The sequence below is a fragment of the Denticeps clupeoides genome, chromosome 9 (genome assembly GCF_900700375.1).
Source record: "Denticeps clupeoides chromosome 9, fDenClu1.1, whole genome shotgun sequence".
NCBI lineage: Eukaryota > Metazoa > Chordata > Actinopteri > Clupeiformes > Denticipitidae > Denticeps > Denticeps clupeoides.
The window spans coordinates 6,720,355-6,740,483 of record NC_041715.1 but is presented as its reverse complement, the minus strand read 5'-3'; positions in this window follow the sequence as shown (position 1 = coordinate 6,740,483).

Below are 20,129 nucleotides of genomic sequence, written 5' to 3'. Positions count from 1 at the left end.
TACTTTCTTTTTTGATAAAGACGCCTCTTTTTGCAGTAGTGGAGGTCTGGGTCATTATGACTTGCCATAATGGGGGCTTTTTTCCAAAATTGTCAAGCTAGGTAAATCACAACTTCATTATATAGGGAATGTTCAAAATGTATTATTGACTTAATCAATTAATTTAAAATAAAGTAAATAAATTGATTGTTATTGTGAAACACTGCAGCAGCACAGCACACGGTGCACACAGTGAAATGTGTCCTCTGCATTTATCCCATCACTCTTAGTGAGCTGTGGGCAGCAATGACAGGTGCCCGGGGAGGTGCTTTGCTCAGTGGCACCTCACACCTTGGCGGATCGGGATTCGAACTAGCAACCTTCTGATTACGAGACCACTTTCTCAACCACTAGGCCACCACTGCCCCTGCAGCACACACCCTATTTTTGAGTTTTTTTTAGTTTTTCCCATGAATCCATCTATTTGGTGGTTGCTATAAGCATCTGCTAAATCTTTCCAGATTTCATTGTGAATGCGGCCTAGAAATCGTTGTATTTTGGAAGATCTGGTTCAGCCCCTTGACCTCTGCTGCCTTATCTCATCCTATATTGCATCAAGGAGCATCAAGAACATTTCTGTCAATAGAGACACAGCAATCCTATCTGCTTCTCCGTTTGAATCTTCTCATCATTCTCACCTTGTCTGACAAATAAACCTCTCTTAAGATAACACATCACAGAAGAGCGTCCAGAAGATAAATATCTAGTCAACAGACTAAGCGATGGAATTGCACACACACGCATACACACACTTCTTGGTATGCAACCTGGGGGGACTACTAAAGCGCCCTGTCTTCTCATAAATTAAACAAATGTTGTCACATTCCCACTGTCTCAGGCCATTAAATCCGGCCAGAGACGTGGGAACCGAGTCAGATAGGACCAACCACAGTCCACCCCTCACGCCCCCACTTCAGCAGGAGAGGCGCCCTGTCTCCCTCTCACCTGCTCCGGGGCCATGAGCATGAGTTACGACGGCCCAGCCCCTGCCCTGAGAGGAGAAGACAGGATGATGAGGTGGGGGTGGGGACGAGACAGGATGGAATCAGCTCAGGAATTCCGAAAGCTTTGGATTCCATTTCCTTCCAAACTTTCAAACCACCAGCAGAGTCACCGCTCACCCCCACCCTTCCTTAAGAAACCTGATCAAGGTAGAAGCTGACCAGGGGGTGGGTGGCCTTCCATTGCAATGCAACAGGCTGGATGAGACAGAGGGCCCCGCTGAACATTGGTGGGGAGACTGGGGGCGGGGTCACCGACAAGTGACGGCCTACAGGTACTGGAAACCCTGATAACAGCATCCCACCTTCATTCATGGCTAACCAGGCAGCAAGCAGCCACAGGCCCCTGTCAGCAGACACATCTCATGCAGGTTAAATGGCAGGTTTAAAGCCTCTTAAGAAGCCTGATGGCCTCGCAGGGCCCAGAGACAGATGCTTACCTGACAACAAGGCTTCAAGTTCCACCTGAAGACGTATACATGGCTTCGTCACGCATAGCACATCAATCTAGATCGTGGCTCTCTTTGTTCTTGTGGTTGGAAAAAAAAAGCTCATTCTTAGTATCAGACGTGTTAGATATTTGAAGTCTTGAATTCAATTGGGCACGATGGACCCCTGTTGAGTGTTCTCTGTGCAGGGAGGGTAATCACCACCTATGATAAAGGCTCACTCTCCCTGGAGCTTTGTTCCGAGGTGAGGAGCATGAAGCATGAAGCCCTTCACTCACACACTCACCACCGGCCGCACATAATTTACAGCCCCGCCGGCCCCCGTCTCCCATTCACCTCCGGCCCGCATTCCCAGGGATAAAGAGGCAAGGGGCAGCTTCTCCCTGGAGTTATGGTCTGCTTTAAGGCACCGGGACTGAACTCTGACATCCTGTAAGAGCTTTTAAAATGCCTGCGGAATCCTCCAGCTCGAGCGTCTGGAAACATCTTGTCAGTGCCTATCAGCGGCAGAGGACCACTGGCTCTGGAGACGGCTGTAACTCATTCTGAAATAAGCAGTGCCAGGGCGATCCGAGGGGTGCCTTTGTGATCAGACCGGTTTGGTCGTCCAAGATGGGAACAAGTACGGCGCTGAGGCATGTAAATCCGAATCCCTCCTCACACAACCTGGATTCTGCTGAAGGGGCAGCTAATGTTTTAAAGGAGTAAACACAGAGAGCTCATCTGTTATCCACTTACTAATTAACATCCATTCGTCCATCCATCCATCCATCTTTACTCAAATGCAAGTCAGGAATGCTGGAAACTGGAGACCTGTCTGGCAATAATCAACCACAAAGCAAAATGCCCCCATTTCCCTGACAACAGGCCAGTGTAATAGTTCAAATAATTATAAATATATATTCCTTGAATATAAATGGATTTACAGTCATGTAAATATGTACAAATGTTGCATATATTATTATACAATGTAAAAATAAATGTATTGTTCCATTTCGGAGCTTGCAGGCCTTATTTTCTTACTCTTTAACAAATTATTAATTTATTTTGTAATATCATTTATATTTTTATTATAAATATTATCATTTCTAAAAATGTAAAAATGTATTTTACTATAAGTGTTGGTTTAATGTTTATATTATACACCATCAGTCCTTGAATAGAAATTCTATCACACTAATGCAATAAAAAACAATAACAACAACTTTCTAAATAGCAGAAAACAATAAACATAATTCCAACACTAAAAAGCATCTTTAAATGTCAGTCATAATGCCCCACGAGCTACCGCGCCTCAGCCATCAGCTCTACCAATGAAAGTGAAGTGATTGTCACACGTGATACACAGCAGCACAGCACACAGTGCACACAGTGAAATTTGTCCTCTGCATTTAACGCATCACCCTGAGTGAACAGTGGGCAGCCCGGCGCCCGGGGAGCAGTGCGAGGGGACGGTGCTTTGCTCAGTGGCACCTTGGCAGATCGGGATTCGAACCGGCAACCTTCTGATTACGGGGCGGCTTCCTTAACCACTAGGCCACCACTGCCCCAATACCAGCCCCATTACTAGACTCTGCTTTACGGCCGGCGGTACGACGGCGCAGCTATAGCCATGGCAGCGGCGCTCGGGTCTGTTCACCCTGCTGACAATCTGGAGCGACTCCGCTCCTGTTTCCCAGGCATCCGCTCCGACGGCTCCAGACACCCATTCCACTGCCCCAGGCGTTGTGCCCGTACTGTCCATCCAGCGACCTTTACCTCTCTAGCCGTGACACGGCCGCCCCGGGGAATACGCTGCACCTACAGCAGCTAGAACAGGCACCACTTGTCACACGCTACTGGTCCCAATGGACACAGCGCTGTCACAGGGGACTTGTGGTCAAAATGTGATCAGTACAGATGAGGAACATCGCTGGTCCTCCTGACAGTGTGACCAGGACAATGTACGTCGGGTGTTGGGACAGACACAAAATAGACATTATGAAAAAAAGTGATACACTGCAGCACAGCGTGCGGTGACCCAACAAAATGCCCCCGGGGGAGCAGTGTGTGGGGACGGTACCTTTATCAAGGGGACCTCAGCGGTTCTCGATTTCACTCTCGCTTTCTCTGCAGAAACATCTCAAGGATGATCAGGGGAAACCGGAGGCACCGCCTCCATTAATTTATTATTAATTAATTTGCCAGAACCTCAATTACACTTTTTTTCACATTGTCATTATTGGATGTTGTGTGTAGAATTCTGAATTTAATATATTGTGGACTAAGGTTGTGGTATTACAAAATTTGGGGGAAGTGATGCACTGTGTGTGTGTGTGTGTGTGTGTGTGTGTGTGTGTGTATTTAGAGAGAGACGTAATAGTAGTATATTAAATAGAAATACATAAATATATAAATACATTTCATGCAGAAATAACCAATAATATCTGATCAGCCCTGCCAGACTCCATCCTGGTAATAATTTGGTCCTGGACTGCCTGGAGAGGGCAGCAGCATGAATTCTGGTAGTAGAGATAATGGTACTGCTGTATTTCATTATTAATAATTCTAGTTTTTTTGCCATTCCAGACACGTCAACATTGCCACCTTCCCTGCTTCGGGGGTTATTAATTTTAAGCCCCTAATGCCCACACTTTCTACTTTGTTCCCCATATTGTAATAACTATTCTGTGTCCGTGGCTGGCAGGACTAAAACCATAATGAACATGAGTGTCAAGGTGTTTTTTTGGAACCCACCACTTCATAATGCAGAACATGGTTATGCAAGTGTAAAGGGTGGGGGAACATTGCATTAGCAGATATTACATTATCCACTCATTTATCACGCTACCCGGTTTTATTACACAGCAGAGAATGGCTTATTATTCTCTGCCTGCTTATTGCATTGTCTGGGGATGTATTACGTTATCGGTAATAAGCACCTTTCTATCGGCCCTCCTGCGCATCTTTTGAAGGAAATGCCAAGGAATGCGCAAGTTCTGGGAGGAAGAGGAGATAAGTGAGGATGTGAATCGACACGTTTTGTTTACATCACAAGGAGAGTCTGAACAAATACTGGGCTGTACAGGCAGGCACCGTACAGGCAGCAATGGTAAAACTGAGAAAACAATGCAGAGAGATAGCATGGCCGTGCATGTGTGTGTTTTATGTACAGTGGGGCAAAAAAGTATTTGGTGGCCTCTGATTGTGTAAGTTGTCCCACTTCATTACACTTCAACTGTGAGTGACAGAAGTTAATATATATATATATATATATATATATATATATATATATATATATATATATATATATATACACACACACACACACACACACACACACACACACACACACACACATACAGTACAGGCCAAAAGTTTGGACACACCTTCTCATTCAATGTGTTTTCTTTATTTTCATGACCATTTACGTTGGTAGATTCTCACTGAAGGCATCAATACTACGAATGAACACATGTGGAGTTATGTAGCTAGTGGTTAAGGAAGCGTCCTCGTAATCACAAGGTTGCCGGTTCGAATCCCGATCCGCCAAGGCGCCACTGAGGTGCCACTGAGCAAAGCACCGTCCCCACACACTGCTCCCCGGGCGCCTGTCATGGCTGCCCACTGCGTGCACTGTGTATCACATGTGACAATCACTTCACTTCATTATTATTATTTATTTATTTAAGGCCAGGTCTCCACTTTTTGTTAAGTACATAACTCCACATGTGTTTTGATGCCTTCAGTGAGAATATGCCTAATGTAAATGGTCATGAAAATAAAGAAAACACATTGAATGAGAAGGTGTGTCCAAAGTTTTGGCCCGTACTGTATATAATACAGGAAATCACATTGTATGAATTTTAAAGAATGTATATGTATGATGGTGCAGAAAATAAGGATTAAGTCGATAGCAAAGGTTTTTTTTATACAGCTAACCAGTTCAAATGGGTGCCATTAATACAGCTGAAGGTAGTGAAGATAGAAGAACTTCTTAAAGAAGTAACAGGTCTGTGAGGGCCAGAATTCTTGCCTGTTTGTAGGAGCTAAATACTTATTTTCTGCACCATTACACAAATAAATTCTTTAAAAAATCATACAATGTGATTTCTTTTAGATTCTGTCTCTCGTCATTGAAGTCTTCCTGTGATGAAAATTACAGACAACTTGCACAATCAGTCTCTGCTGTGTATGTAATGTTTACAGAAATGTGTGTGTGTGTCAGTGTGTCCAGTGTTTTCCGGATTAATAAAACATGGTCTTGGTGGCACATAATGTAGTAAAAGAGTAATACATTATTTTCTTGGATGGTGGGCCGACTATAAAAGAAAAGGCATGAAAATCCAAATAAATGACTTACTACAAAAAAAATATGAAAATAGCATGATGATGATGATGATATTAAAAGAGCCGAGCTGTCTCAGTGCTCAGTCTCGCAACGTGTTCTCTGTTCTCTCACTGTTCTTCTGTGCAAGTACACGGCGATCTGAGGCATCTTGTTGGTGGCGTGTTTTTGACAGAATGTTCTTCGCTCCTTCTTTCGTCTCCCATTCACAACATTATTTCCGAATCATAAAGGCCTTTCAGTTGCACTTGCAGCCAACCGGAGGCAGCATCTCACCTGTGCTCTTCCCCTTTCAGTCCGGTACCGAAGAAAGGAGCGAGGTCACATGCAGGCGCCACATGACTTCGCCGTGGCCGTTTCTGACTTACCTTTAGTCGCCGAGCTGCAGCCAGTCTCTGAAGTGCTGCGTTTTTCTGATTCAAGGACACACCACCCCCCACTTTCCACCACTGTGTCGTGAACGAACACATTATTCTAGACTTCTCTGCTCTGCTCAGTAGAGCATGTGTGCATTCGCACTAATCCTGGTCACATAATGTTCAATTTGTAGCCCCAAAAATGTCCGTTTGTTTCATGTTCAAGACCGGAAACCAAGGTTTTGGTAGGTTTGTTTTTAGTATTTATGAACAAGTCATGTCTACATGTGGCCAACAGGCGGTAAGATGCATAAACAGCAACAAATGTTCTACAAAACCAAATCCATTTCACCCCCCTGTTGACCTCCCATTGGTGGTGTGATGCCCCGGTGCTGCTGGGCTCATCCAGCTGGTACATATTTAGATGGGGATTAGGACCCTTCATAAATGCGCCCTTATTGTCCTGCATTGATCGTGTATTTTATGTCACCTTGCCGTGGCGTTACAGGTGCTGTACAGTTTGACCAGCATTAATGGAATTAAGTGGAATAGCTCCTCCTTACACCTTACTCATTTTGCACATACATTTTTATACAAATTAAATGATGTCGAAAGCATTTAAAGGAGAATTCATACCTCACTTTCTGGGTCAAGAACTGGCATTGCGGCAAGCAGCTACATGAAGTTGGCACCACGCGCACATTCAAACCCCAGAATGAAATGTGCCAAGAGGAATGAGTCAGGTTGGGGTGAAATTGGATGGATGCCATTGTATCAAAAACTCGTGCCATATCGGCGTGAATACCCCTGCAAATGAGCTGCAAGCCCATACAACACCTAGCTGCCATGGTAATTCATAAACCCACTGATTGAATTAACGAGTTTGTAGTTTTTCTTGGGTGGCTTAAGTCGAGCTATCGGTTAGCAATATTGCGTTCATGTGCAGAGGACGGTGTGGATGCATGTAAGGGATGCAAAACATCCTATAATACTACAGTGCCACCAACAGTCCGTTCCTCACACAACTCACATTATTTTATTCAATTCATGCATTTACGGTTTTCGGCTGAGCACCAGAAGCAACCATCAAATTCATTTAGAGAACAATGTTTTTCTACTTCAAATTTTTGCTTTATCATTAATTGTTATTTTACATATGTGGTTGTTTTATATAATGGCCTGTTCACATATTTTTGGCTTAAGCAAGAAAGCCAAAAGCACATTTCTAATATTTCTGCATTTTCTCCACCTGAGACACGTGCGAACTTGGAGGAGATAATTAGCGGTTTAGGGAGTGTTGAGAGGTGTGGTGCCTAAAATACCACAATTGCTTACTCATCACCGCAAAAGTGGTCTTACGTGGTTTCTCGCTGCTGTGCAGCAGCCCCGTGGAGAACATCCGGAGTCCCAGGTCCTTCTTATCTGAACGTGTGGTACCTTTGACACACATTTGAAACTTTTATTTTAAATTTACAAGTTTATTCTCTGAAAAGAGGAGCGATGTTTGTAAAAACCGTCCAGCAGGTGGCAGCACTTCACCAACTTCTGTTTAATTATCAGGCCGGTCATAACTGCGTCGTGTGTGTGTGTGTGTGTGTGTGTGTGTGTGTTGGTGGAAATGTTGATGGCTTGTTTTCGCACAAACTAAGGCACATTCTACACATTGCTGTATAACGTAATATCGATGGTTATTAGTCAACATTTGAAGTGCTGTGTGACTTTCCAGTGTGAGAATGTGAGCTGGGGCTGCTGTAAAGGCGTTATAAGAAGTTAACATTGTTAGACCTTGAATGCTTTTCTGCCGCTACTCGCACAGACAGACTTTATGTCGAGTCGACACGTTCCCTCAAAAATGCTTCACTGTCGCAAGAGCAGGATAAGCCAGTAAAGCTGGTTGATGCTTTTGAGGAACGTCTATAAAGTGCGGGTGTGAGAACGTTAACGTTTTCCACCAAGCGTGACTGGAGTCCGCGGCCAGTGGCTGAGTAAACTCTGCCCATCTGCCTCCACCACGGCTTTCCAGGCTACTGACTCACATGGTGGGGAATCTCCTGCCAACTTCCCAGTTTGGGCAGCTTCCAGAAGAGACTCTCCCTGGCCACAGATGCCCCCGTCCCAATTACATAAAGGACACCATCAACAGGCTGGCGGTGCTAATGATTGACAGATTGTTTCGAATATGAATTTAAATGAAGGTTTAGAGTTGATCTCAGATGCAACGCTAATTGTGTGATGCTTTTGGAATGCCAGTGCCACTTTCGGATACTGTGGATCCTGTCCCGATGTTCCCCATCCTGCTGACAGAACACAGTCAACTCTGTTTTGACATTGTGAATTGGACCTTGTGTGTGTGTGTGTGTGTGTCCAGCTGTTTATTCCGAGGATGAGGTAGTCATGCTCCCGGGGTGCAGTATGACAGGCACACAGCCTCAGGGGCGCATTTCCAAAACCGCAGAGGAGGCAGCTGGGAGTCGGAGTGCTGCAGACACGTGTCAGGCATGGTCCGAAAAGGAGGGGGAGGTGCGATTGGATTGGAGTACAAGATTTTCACACAACTGTACATTATTTTCATATAGGCTCCCTTCTAAATCCATAAAAATATATACAGTATATGTGTATGCATGCACATTTAAAAACCGACATATACATACACAGCATAAACACATAGGAATGCACACTGCACTCGTCATTAAAACCTAATCGGTATTTAACGTTTCATTACACTGCTGATTATGTTTGCATACTGTGTACATGGTTCTGACATAAAAAAAATAATTCAGTACCTCTGGTTACATTTTACAGGGCAGTGTTCACAATAACGCAAGAGAAAACTTTAAGATTGCAAATTGTATTTTTTGTAAGATATTCATGTTGTTTTGAAGCTCCGAGGTGACAGGGAGTTTGCCCTGGCTTTTAACCCAGTGTGGCGTGGTTCTTATACGGTGTTCTTATGCAGTGTTTTGTGTGGCTTCTTAGGCAGACCTTTCTTAATTGTTTTACTATGTTGTCTTAAATGTTTTCGGTTTTATTCCACCCCTTGTTTAATTCAAATTGCTGCATGTTCTCTCTTATTTAGTTTTATTCTGTTTTCTTTTTATTATTTATTTTTTATTAACTTTTTGTCCATGTCTGCCCTGTTCCTGGTAGTTTTTTACATTTTTTATTTTAAAGTACAGCACTTTGGTCAGCTCCTAAATTGCTTTATAAATTAATATGGTATGGTATGGTATGGTATGGTATGGTATGGTATTGTAAGGTATGAAAGTGAAGTGATTGTCACACATGATACACAGCAGCACAGCACACAGTGCACACAGTGAAATTTGTCCTCTGCATTTAACCCATCACCCTGAGTGAGCAGTGGGCAGCCACGACAGGCACCCGGGGAGCAGTGTGTGGGGACGGTGCTTTGCTCAGTGGCACCTCAGTGGTACCTTGGCAGATCGGGATTCGAACCAGAAACCTTCTGATTACGGGGCCGCTTCCTTAACCACTTGGCCACCACTGCATGGTATGTATGGTATGGCATGGCATGGTATGGTAAAGTGTGGTATGGTTTTATCTCCCTGTGGTACACTAGCTCCCTCTGGAGGTAAAGAAGACGTTAGTACATTAGTGCGCCACTACAAATGTTTAGCTGCTTAAGTACTGCCAGAATGGTTGATGTTAAAAATACTTGTGTGGGCCAGTTAAACAATTATACACAGGAGGCATTTTTATTCCTGACGTGAATATTATTTATTATTACCCATCATTCACTGCCTATGGTATGGTATGGTATGGCATGGTATGGTATGGTGTGCTATGCTATGATATGGTGTGGTATTGTACGGTATGGTATGGTATGGTATGGTGTGGTATGGTATGGTGTTGTATGGTATGTTGTGGTGTGGTATGGTGTGGTATGGTATGGTATTGTATGGTGTGGTATGGTGTGGTATGGTATGGTATGGTATGGTGTGCTATGCTATGATATGGTGTGGTATGGTATGGTGTTGTATGGTATGTTGTAGTGTGGTATGGTGTAGTATGGTGTGGTATGGTGTGGTATTGTATGGTGTGGTATGGTGTGGTATTGTATGGTGTGGTATTGAATGGTATGGTATGGTGTGGTATGGTGTGGTATGGTTTAATCTCCCTGTGGTACACTAGCTCCCTCTGGAGGTAAAGAAGACGTTAGTACATTAGTGCGCCACTGCAAATGTTTAGCTGTTTAAGTACTGCCAGAATGGTCGATGTTAAAAATATTTGTGTGGGCCAGTTAAACAATTATACACAGGAGGCATTTTTATTCCTGACGTGAATATTATTTATTATTACCCATCATTCACTGCCAATACTGCAGTCCAACACAACACAGCAAGTGAGGATATTGACTATCCTACCTTATAACTACACTTCATCTAAACCCAAGAATAATCTCATAGACTTGTGCCTTAGTGGCACCAGTTTGAATACCATTAAAGGAATTTAACGAATAACTCTGGCAAGTGGACAATAAATACATTGCAAAGAAACACAGTGTGTCTGAATGTAATGTTTTTTGCAGGGATGCTGGGACCAGTTACCTAAACCCGCTCAAAATGTCTTCTGTTTGTTTGGCCACTGCGGGTTTCTTGACGTCTTCACAGTTTGTGTCCAAAACGCTCTGTTTGCCGGGGTTTATTTGGAATCTGGCTGGTTTCGCGGTGTTGCAGGTCAGCTGAAGAGGACTACTGTGAGGTCTGGCTCAGGACGGGCACGTTGCTCTCATCACCGGTGTACATGGGCGTGGTATTTGTTTTCGAGTTGTTTTCTCTGGCCCATGTCACGGTTCTGTGATCTACTCTCTGAGTTCCTGTTGTAGAAAATCATTTCATTTTGCTTTCCTTCTCTCTCTCTCTCAAAGTGTTGGTTTATTTTCAGAGACTCCATTTCATGTCCTTAGTCTAAAATAAACTGACACGATACAGTTCACAACTGGGCAGCTTTTTTTCTGGTATGGAAATGTTCTCAAAGGGGTTCCTTACACCAAAAGCTCACAGTGAAAGGGTTTGGTCACTGGAAAGAAATGTGTGACACGATGATTCAGTTCTTTTGTAATCTTTCCACCGATTGCATTCCAAGCAACCTCCTTCAACTTCAGAGCTTCCTGTGCTGCTCTTGTAAAAGGGCCGAGGAACAAATCTGTTCCTCTCATCACATTCCCTCATTCCTTAAGGTCACCAGCCCGTCAACTGAGATGCATTATAATGTGAATAAGTCTTCATTTTGCTTTTTTTTTATTATTAATAATGTAAAATTTGCACTTTAAGGTTTGTGTATTAATATTTTTGGCCCTCAAAGGGGCGACCATAGGTTTCCTGAGGTTCAGTAATTAACCCTATGGACTTCATCCTTGTTAACAGTCCCTATGGCTATGATATGTATATGCATCTTAACGTGGAAATCACTCTGTGACTGATGGGTGAATGAAGAAGGTCCCCTCCCCCAGTTTCGGGAAGAAAATGACCATTCCAGTTGTTTCCATCCTTTTCCCTCCCATTTTCCCACATCTGAGCTGGAAGTGACCCGGCGGGTGAAATTCCTAACAATGCCTGGATAATTGCGCGCCATTGGGTGAGCAGAGTAATGCTCCATACTATCCCATCATCGCAGAGCTTGACATTCTGACCTGTGTACCTGCCAGAACGTTGAGGTGCTGATGACAGCTCCACTTTGGTATGAATTCACGAGAGAGCAGAGGAGAGGAGAGGAACAGGCTTCGGACTCCCTAAATGAGGTCACACAGCTCCTATTTATTAGCATTAAAGCTTTGACTGTTTAATGCACGTGGGACAAAATTTAAAGTAAGTGAACTTGGCATGACCCCGGGTGTAATGATTGCAGTGCGGGTTTTTTTCACTGCACTGCATTATCCACCATAGTGCAAAATGGTGGTAGTAGCAATTTGTAGTAGGGGTGGTAGTAGCCTAGCGAGTAACACACTCGCCTATGAACCAGAACACCCAGGTTCAAATCCCACTTACTACCATCGTGTCCCTGAGCAAGACACTTAACCCAGAGTGTCTCCAGGGGGGACTGTCCCTGTAACTACAGATTGTAAGTTGCTCTGGATAAGGGCGTCTGGTAACCCTAACCCTAACCCATAGAAAAAAGACCCTTAACAAGGATAATCCTACCCATCTTGTTTTTCCTTTTTCACAAAATGGCTATGAAAACACCCAAGTGATGTATCCATGATTACTTTAAACAGAATAATATATTATTGAGGGGAGAAAACCATATGAGCCTAATTGACATTTTGCCAACTTGATGTAACATTGTGCGTTGATTTAATTTCACACCCATATGGTTCTAACCCATATTTAAAAAAAAACAAGTGTACAGAGAGAAGTTGATATCAGTAAATGTTTGCCTGAACTTATTTGCAACTTAATATGCATAAAATCTGGATTTCTAATAGAGAAAATGTGTTTCCATCCATGTTTTAATACGTGCCATTCATCCCGCAGTAAGAGTAAAGTCTCGAGCCCTATTAACAGCACAGAGGTGCAATCAGTTTGATTTTGTGATGCACTGCATTGTGTTTCTCATAGAAGGGAGGAGAAAGTCCAGAAGAGCAATTTCTAAAAGCAGTAGGTGGCATTTGTGGCAGTAAATGACACACAACTTCATGTACCACCACGTTAAAAGACATTTCGTTGTTTTTTTTTCGTGAGCGCACAATTTAAAGTAAATCACAGTGTGTGCGAGCCGCAGTCTGTATTCTCTCGTTCGAGGCTGTAAAATATGGAATTTCTCACAGGCTCTTGCCAGGACATTATGCGGTTGTCAATCATGGTCGCAATCTGATGCAATCGAGCGGTGGCCAAATCCCGAAGAGCTGGACCAGTCACTGCTGACTTCACAGCAAAACTGGAAACCCTCGAGGCTTCTGCTCCTACCAGGAAAAGCATCTATTTTACAACTTTGTAAAAGACGATAAATCACTGTGAACAACTGAGCTTCGCCAATTTTAGGGGAATTAGGGAATTGAAAGCAGATGCTTCCACATTCTAAATCAATTAACCAATTAGCCTAGCATGTGGCTGAAGGTTTTGGTCTTGGGCCCACAAGGAATTGCGGTAAATATTCTGGTCGTTTTCAGTCTGCTGACCACAAAGGTCATCTTGCGCTGTTCTGAAAGGCGATCCAGGCGATCTGTCCTGCTATAGGGTGTACATGGGAATTTTATCATGTTGCGTAAGGGACTGGAATATTTGCCCTCAGATTGGAATATTTGCCAGTCACATTGCCTGACAAGAAGCAATGCCATCTAATGAAATGTGTGCAGTCCCACAACTCCGGCAGCTTTTCTTTCGTCTAGAGCACAACCGTCTAAAGCAATTCCACGTCAAAGATGAAACCACGATGGCATTCCGAGCCGAAGATGGATGGATGGCAAACGTGGGATAAAGGCGCAGGAAACGTTTCTGACGTGAGAATAACTCACCCTGGAGTCTGTGCCAATGCATGCAGACCCACACACACAACCTTTTTTTTTTTTTTTTAATCCCAGGATGTAAGGTTGCAGTGTTTTCCCGTGCTTGCCAGAAGACGTTTGCATTTGCCGTGTCACACACCGCGTCGGGTGTGTGATGGACCTCAGCATTGGCCGGCATCACTGCAAACACGACTGAGGCCTCAGCAATTCCCATCCCTGACACTGCGATATTGCTGCAATGTCACGGCGGGACTTTACCTGCTTTTTAAAATGTCACATACTCACAGTGGGACGCGGGTGTGCTCGTGGCGGGCCGCTGCGTTTGAAAATTTATCAGCAGATTGTCCCACGGACCCCTGCCGAGACCCCGACCCTGAAGTCCCCTGATTACATGCAGCAATTCGCCTATCTTTCAAATCCGATCTGCGTCGCTCGGATTTCACTCGGCTCGAAGGCAAGACGCTGACGGCCCCGCGACACCCACACCCATCCGCCCGCCGGGCCGGCTTCCTCCGCCATTCCAACAAACCGCCGCACATGGTTCTTATTACGACCTCATGACAAGCAGCCACTGCCCTCCGCAGCACAGCAGATGCGTCCGGGTGTTTGCCAGCATCCGCGTCTCTTTGTGCGGAGGGGAGGGGTTCCGAGTGCGAATTCAGAAATGCAGAGGGTCTGCTGGGACCCTCAAAAGAGTTCTTCGTCTCTGAAGAGGGTAGCCCAAAGGTCACGCTCTCGCCTCCGCTTGACCAGGAAGCTGCAGATCCGACTGGAGGAAACGCTGTTGCTCCGCAGTGCTCTGCTTTGCTCATACATTTACATTTAAGGCATTTATCAGGCGCCCTTATCCAGAGCGACTTACAATCAGTAGTTACAGGGACAGTCCCCCCCTGGAGACACTCAGGGTTAAGTGTCTTGCTCAGGGACACAATGGCAGTAAGTGGGATTTGAACCTGGGTCTTCTGGTTCATAGGCAAGTGTGTTACCCACTAGGCTACTACAACCTACTAATATACTACCATATATTAATTAATAGTTGGTTGAATGAGGACAGCCCAAAGCTGGGTGGGGCTAAAGAACAGATTGAAGCCCTTAATCATTGGCTGATGAATAATAGATTGATAAAAAAAGCTTATTAGTTATGATATGGGGAGCAGTTATTGATACAGGTTTTAATGGCCCGTGAAATTGGCACCTTAGCTGCCAGTGTACTGCCCGCTGAATCTGTTCTGTAATATTTATGAACTTGTGTGTGGTTTTGGTTTGAGGCATGGCGGTAGTGGGTGGTAGAAGCTAGTGGGAAACATACTCACCAGAAGACCCAGGTTCAAACCCCCACTTACTACTTTGAAAGACACTTCAGTGGCTCCAATAAATTTTTAAAATCCAAAATATAGACCGTGGCAGTGGTGGCCTATCGGGAAAGGAAGCAGAACCGCAATCGGAAGGTTGTGGGTTCGAATCTCGAACCACCAAGGTGCCTGTCATGGCCGCCCACTGCTCACCAAGGGTGATGGTTAAAAGCAGAGGAGACGTTTCGTTGTGTCACCGTGTACTGTGCTACAGTGATAAGTCACTTCACTTTCACTTCACTTCAAATGAAGTTTCAGTACAGAACGCTTCACAAACGTGGCGCATTATAAAGCGAGGGCAGGTGTGCAGGCTTCCTGCCTCAGGACTGAAAATAGCCTTTTTTTAAATGGATGGACAAATATTAGCTTGGCATCTGCTCCTCAGGCCCGGCACGAGTGAATGGGCTTCATTGGCGGGAATCACACTCTGCAAATTTTGATAGAGATCTGAAGGGGCTAAATGAGGTGCTATTTGGAATTCAAGTATTTCAGTGGCTCAGAGCGTTGGCCGAACATCTTGTTCAATTCGGTACGCAGCATCACGAATCAGTCTTCTTTTTTAACATCCTTACCTTGCAAAAAGGATTCTCTCCTGGCATTTAGTTACTCTCGGTAATAGGGGTCTGGTGTGGCGCTGATGTAAAATGTGAAACTGTGATACAGAGCCGTGTTCCCGTCCGTTTAAAAGCACCAGAATCGTAGCCAGGATCTCTCTCTGCGACCCGCCGCAGAGATCAGACAGAGACGCAGAGGGAGACGCTTCTACCAAAGCGAGCAAAAACAGACATCGAGACGACGAATGAAAACATTGAACTGGATCGGCGGGGGTCCTTGTATGATCACAGTCCATTCATAAGTGATTACATGAATATAACGCGTTATCAAGAGTTCACATCTAGTCTGGTCTTTGTTGTGAGCTTTCATTTAACTCCTAACTAATATTGGTCCTTTAAGACATTTTTAGTTGATCAAATTCACGAATTGAATTGACCAAATTCTGCTTATCTAATAGGTATGTGTTACATTTAAGGAATGATTATAAAAGAAGAGAGTGTGTGTGTGAGTGTATGTGTGTGAGAGAGAGTATGTGTGTGTGTGTGTGTGTGTACTCTGTATGGAATGCAGTTTTAAAGTCTGGATGAGGAATGTTTTGTCCAAACACTGAGTGGTATGTCAGCATCTGCTGCATCTTTTAATGATTTTTATTAAACGTCAGGGGACGTTCCTCAGGAGGGGAATTTTTGTAGAACCTGGTCTTTTTTTTTTTTTTACTAATTAAGTTTATTAAAACATACCCTCCCATGGTGTACTTTTCATGACACATGACACTGTTCCATCAGCTGAAGAGCTGAGACAGCCTCTAGATCTAGAAAGGTTGCCCATCATTAAACATTTTAAACATTTACAGCATTTACCAGACGCCCTTGTCCAGAGCGACTTACAGTCAGTAGTTACAGGGACAGTCTCCTCTGGAGCAACTTAGGGTTAAGTGTCTTGCTCAGGGACACAATGGTAGTAAGTGGGATTTGAACCTGGGTCTTCTGGTTCATAGTCGAGTGTGTTACCCACTAGGCTACAACCACCCTATATCCATCATTTCCAACAGAAGACAGGTAATGATGCACATCTTGCCTACATGAAGCAAAATATGGTACAATGTCTGCCTGGGAATGATGAGTCTGCAAAAACAATTTGATCCTTGGCTGGCTGTGTGCGTGTGTTTTCCTGCCTTCTGAAGCTCCCAGTTTGGGAAGCCTGCATTTCTGTGGTTGAATTCAGACTTTTGCACTCAACCTTAAAAGTCTTAGCAGGGGAAATTATACTCTACACATTACAGTGGTGGAATGTGACAAAATGTTGAGATGAGAATAACATAATTGACATGAATACATGGATTTGCAATTAAAATTGAATTGAAAGAATGGGGTAGTTCAGTTCCCTTGCTTTTCTAGTGTTTTTTTGTGTTTTTCCTGGCAGGTTTCAGTCCCAGAGATTCAGGGTTAAATGTTATAGTGTACTGGGACTACATCAAATCCGTGAAGTGTCATCCAATCCACACAGCAACACAAATTCCACTTACACCTACAAATTACGTGGAACGCGGCAACTGACAGTCCTGCTGATAAAAAAACCCAAACAGTCAACCTACTGTAGCCTGCGCAAGTGTCTCTTCTCTCCTGGGCTCCTAGGTGCTACCATGAAAGATTATATTAGCAGTAAAGCCACATCGCACTGTTAATATATAAATATTAACATTTTTATTCTATTGTATTACATCTTAATTATGTTGTTATTGCGCAATATTGTGCATGATATAAAAACTGGATAAAAGCATTGGCCGTGTGTTCGTAAGACCCTACATCAGGGGACGGTCACCACACCGCTCTGTAGGGCCACACACCTTTCTGTCCCTCAGTTAGATCCCACCGTCCGCCTCGCTGGACACACGAAATGCCTGGGTGAACAGTTAAACACCCACAGCTCCAGTTCCGCTCAACTGGAAACAACGTCCGGCTGTTTCCGCCCGTGTGAATTTCCGAGGTCCGACTCAGATGCTGATCACACTTTTTCCTTTCGTAGCCCTTTACAAATGAAAAACTAAATTGTCTTTGTATTTGTCTGTCACAATTAGAGGGCTATCCAAAAAGAAGCTAAAATATTGCATGACCCATAAAAACATTTGAATAAATACGAACATGGCTGTAAATTGGCGGGTTTCAGCCACTAGGGGCCACTTTTGGACACGGACTGATTTGGACTTATTTAAGAATGATTTTATTTTTAATTAGGTCCTCTTATGTTGGGCCCTTTGCGTCTATTCTATTTCACCAATGCCCTTTATATAATTTTAGGCTCTTTAGTTTGTTGCTTGGTTCTGATCATCCAACCTGCATACACAGTGCCCCTGTCAACTGAGATAAACTACTGGAGCAGGTTTCCTTTTCGAAATAAAATGATGGAAGCGGCAGTATGCGAGATGTTGGCAGTGTCCGCTGTTTAAGAGTAGGAAGTGCTGCAGACCCTGCTTGTGGTCCTGACAGGAAATACAGAGTGAACAATGTGAAACACATTGCACTTTTTATTGAGGGTTTCCATACTTGCCTTAGAGATTTTCACTCTACCACACAGCAGGAAAACACACACACACACATTATATCCAAAGTCTAAAGTGTAAAAACACTTAACTGCAAATGCAGAAATATTACTGACCTACTTTCTTTCTATATTTTAATTAGATAATTTACCCTTATCATTAAATTGAATATCTAACATTTAAATGAAAAAAAAACAATGTGCTTTTAAAAATGTTCTTGTTAATCAGTACATCCTCTCTAGACTCTTGTGTCATGTGATCGCCAGTTCCCATCTTTTCACCATGCTTATTGCTGTCCACTTTATGTACTCAATATTAGCAGAGAAGACTGTTTTGCACAAACCAAACTTTGATTCAGCCATGTGGTTAAGACTCCAGCACCCTCTCTACACTTATCATACACACACACTCATCACATACATACACACTCATCACACACACACACACACTACACATTATAAGCTCTCCCGCTACTGTGTACCAGTATACTGCAGTGTCTTATTTGCATGCTCCCCGAACTATGTTCCTTTATCTAAATTTTATTTAGGGGTAAATCTGCACAAAATGTCAACTTTTACTGTGTTGGGACGTTTTAGGTCATTTTCAGAGGTTTTCACATCATGGAAAGCTGGTGTGTAATGCTAGCCTGACTGAAACTCCCCTCACCACTGGATTAATTACAGGAGACTGCGGGCACATTACGCCATGCCAGATATAGTCATATTAAATTTGAGGGAACATTGAGGTATTTTTACATTATTGCTCTCTCTCTCTCTCTCTCTCTCTGTGTGTGTGTGTGTGTGTGTGTGTGTGTGTGTGTGTGTGTGTGAGAGAGAGAGAGAGAGAGAGAGAGAGAGAGAGAGCACAGGGGCTTAATGTCAGAGTAAGACAGCTCTCTTGAATCATTTTGTCTACCAAGATTTCTCCGAACTCCTGTAACAAAATGTAGACCAATCTTTTATGCATTCATCACATGCATGTGTGTGTGTGTGTATGTGCGTGTTTATAGTCATACAGCAGCTTGGCCGACTTTCTGGCCTTATAAAAACCCACAGAGCTCAAGGCTGAACAGGTTAATTACGTATGTAATTAAGTATATAATATGACGTCTTAGCAGCATCTTAGCATCTTGTCAGAGTGGTCTCCATCAACCCGTAGAGGAACGGAGACCGGAGAACCTGTGAGAAAAGAACCTTCTGAGGAGGAAGATTTTCATGCTGTGCTCGAGTGGAGGAGGTTGACGATCATCAAGAGCGGAGGCATGAAGGGACATTGAAAACAGCATCAAGGGTGTGTGGTGCGATGTAATTTAGATAAACGTGCACTTGAGGTCTGTTGGGTGTTCACCAAATGACAAACATCAGAATCACCCCCCCACATGGAAATTATTTGCAGCAGTCCAGCTGATGTTGACACAAAAGGTTGTCATTACAGGGCCGGGTGCTGTATGAAGAGCGCCACGTGACAGGAAGCAGCTGGATGCAGGGCATTATGGGTGACCGTGCATGTGGCGAACAGATTTTCACATCCACTCGGCGAGTATAAACAAAAGCATCAGGTGGTAGCGCGGCTCCTAACATTCTGCTGGCTGCACCACGTGAGATGCATTCTGGGAAGGGCATTTACTTCCAAATGGGGGTCACATTTACAACCTGCGTGTTATACGATGATGAATTATGCATTCATTATATATGCTATTTATACAATATAAAGTTTTTGTAAAAATGAAAAAAAGTTTTTTGAATCATTTTTCATGTTGCATAAGGAACCTGTCAGTTCTGTCAGTCCTAGAACAAGCAACCATGAAAGTATTATGGGGAGTCAGGCTGCATTAGTCTGATTTATGATTTATGAATTTGCTGAACATAAGCGCTTAAAACAACTGTGGAGCATGAACTCTCTCAGGAGGAACCCAGGAGAACAAAGTCTTCATCGTATTACTCGATTTTGGCTTCAAACGTGTCAATTTCCCTTCTGTTTAGCTGAGGAGGTCGATGGAGAAGATACGCCAGGACGTTATTTCTGTTGGTCCCTGTCCTGCATGGA